This window comes from Schistocerca serialis, chromosome 7, assembly GCF_023864345.2.
Source record: "Schistocerca serialis cubense isolate TAMUIC-IGC-003099 chromosome 7, iqSchSeri2.2, whole genome shotgun sequence".
Taxonomy (NCBI): domain Eukaryota; kingdom Metazoa; phylum Arthropoda; class Insecta; order Orthoptera; family Acrididae; genus Schistocerca; species Schistocerca serialis.
This window is the reverse complement of record NC_064644.1, coordinates 502,636,885-502,639,314: the sequence shown is the minus strand read 5'-3', so window position 1 is coordinate 502,639,314 and position 2,430 is coordinate 502,636,885. Positions and strand designations below refer to the sequence as shown.

The 2,430-nt window shown below is 39.2% G+C and overlaps 1 pseudogene; it reads right to left on the bottom strand.

The window, feature by feature from the left end:
* Window positions 1-1,438: 1,438 nt before the first annotated feature.
* Window positions 1,439-1,556, bottom strand: LOC126413610 (5S ribosomal RNA; annotated as a pseudogene).
* Between the last annotated feature and the right edge of the window lie 874 nt (window positions 1,557-2,430).

Genomic DNA, 2,430 nt, shown 5'->3' with positions numbered 1-2,430 from the left:
AAAGAACGCACCCGATTCCGCATAAGAGCGCATAAGGCTTCACTCAGAACTGCTGAAGTCTCATCTGTTACATCCCCTTTTTACGTAATACTAGTGTCGATCGTCAATTAAAGCTCATGGTGTTCACATTTGCTACTTGAACTTAAAATCTGAAACGCGATGATTTTTCTGTTATATAATTACTGAGAAGCCACATCAGCGACTGCAATTTACGACAAGTTAAATAAGTAATTAAAGATAATTGAGGGTCACTGTAGACCATTTCTGATAGTTTTCTCTTTTATCAAACTTAATTTAAACCTAGATTATAGATGTGATATGGCATAGGTCATCCTTCGATCCATTATAGAACTTGGAAACCCATTCAGCGAATATTCGTTCACATTTTTGTTGAATTCAGTTGGTTTTTATCATCCTGTATTAAAATATTTCCTTTTATCAATAGTACTATTTATAAACAATGTTTTGTGAGTAGAATAAAAATTACAATGGTAAACTTAACTGCTTTTCCGACGTTATTTTACCAGCTAACTAAAAATAGGAAAGCCTTGAACCCCTTCCACTAAATTTAGTTAGTATTAAGATTCTTTTACAGGGAGTGCAGTGGAGCTGACGCTGAAATTATTAAGTATTTGGTTATATCATCGCTACTCTCACTGAACTCTTCTGAACTCTACATGTCATGTGTGGTCTGGCGTCTCCTTACCAGCAACAGGTCCCAGGTTCAAACTAGTCAATTCCCTAAAAAACACGCTCAGAGCGTTGTTGCGCGAAAGTCGTAGGAAGACACGACTTAGAACAAACAGACACCACGCAGAATGTTAGACACATAACAGCAGAATAGAGAAACGTCAGCAGACCGTAAGAGGTTTTTCAGGAATGTATTTTTCATGCTCAGCAACAAACAAATATAGCGATGGTAATATTTTAAGATGGGTTTAATTTTAATTGATGTTGTGAATTCTGCCGTGAACTAACAAGGGGAGTGCGCGGCGTTGGGATCACGGGTTTACTTCAGATTTTGCGCACATTTAGTGGGCCATTAGAACAATGTGCAAATAGCAATATGCACTACTTTGGCAATTTCGAGAAAATCATAAGAGAAATTTTATTCATCTGTTATGTGATATAACAATGCATAGATATCGGTCCCTAGAAGTTATTGGTGTCAAGTTGTTAGCGTCTGTGCTTTGCAAGCGGGTCGTGAATGAGGCGACAGTACCAGTCTCGTTTCTTTCTACATTTTTTTTTATCACTAAAACCTGAACTTCGTCCGAACAGGCCTTGGAAGTCCCAACGGTACCGACCGGTCGCCGTGTCACCCTCGCCCACAGGGGTCACTGGATGCAGATATGGAGGGGCACACCACTCTCCCGGCTGCTATTTCTCAATCAAGTAACTGCTCAGTTTGCCTCACAAGAGCTGAGTGCTGCCCACTTGCCAACAGCGCTCGGCAGACCAGATGGTCACCCCTCCAAGTGCTAGCCCAGCCCGACAGCGCTTAACTACGGTGATCTGACGGGAACTGACGTTGACACTGCGGTAAGGCCGTTGGCTCCACTATGAGAAAGGTAAGGACAGAAACAGGCAACGTAAGGAAGTGCTCACGTAAACACATACATGAATTTTAAGTTAAAGACGACGAAATTGTATAAATCTTTATCCTACTCAGGTGGTTCTGTTACTACATAAATTCAACAAAACATAGTATAGCCTCAGTTACTGTTAGAACAGGTGAAAAAAATTTAATTAACAGATGTTCCTAAAATATAAAGAATGCGAGTTGACGGTTCAATTAAACCCTGTAGACGCCACAAATCAAAAGAGACATCAATAACTATAAAATAATGTGAAATGTATTACTTAGATCCTATTAAATAATCAAGTAAAAAGCAAATCTCAGCCAAAGAAAAAGGTAGCGATGTACATAGCTTGATTTTTTTCGAATTGAGACTGCTCAGGGTAGCTCTCTAAAAGAATACACGAGGTGCTGGGGTGGAGAAAAGTTCGTACCTCTTTCATTCTGACGAATTATGCATGCGAACGAGACATGCACTCGACCCCCTCCTTACCTATCACCTAATTAATTATCCGCACAACGGTAACTAAAGGAAATGATGGTGGACCCTGCTAGTTGGTAAAAGAAAGAGTGCACACTCGCAAAAAATTAATATATATCGTAATCTACTCACAGAAAAAAAGAACTATCATAAAAGACAGGAAATGATGAAACGCACGCTAAATCACGCAGTGCTAACAGGTAATTAGGATTGTTGAAAGGGCCATAGGAGTTGCAGTCGAATTCATTTCACAGTTGTAATTTATTATCATTTAGTTCAAAAAAACGTTTGAAAGAATTAAATTTGCTTTGCGGTTGAAGGCCTCCAAACAGTAGCTTTAAAATAAGTTCATTTTTGAAAAGACATGACA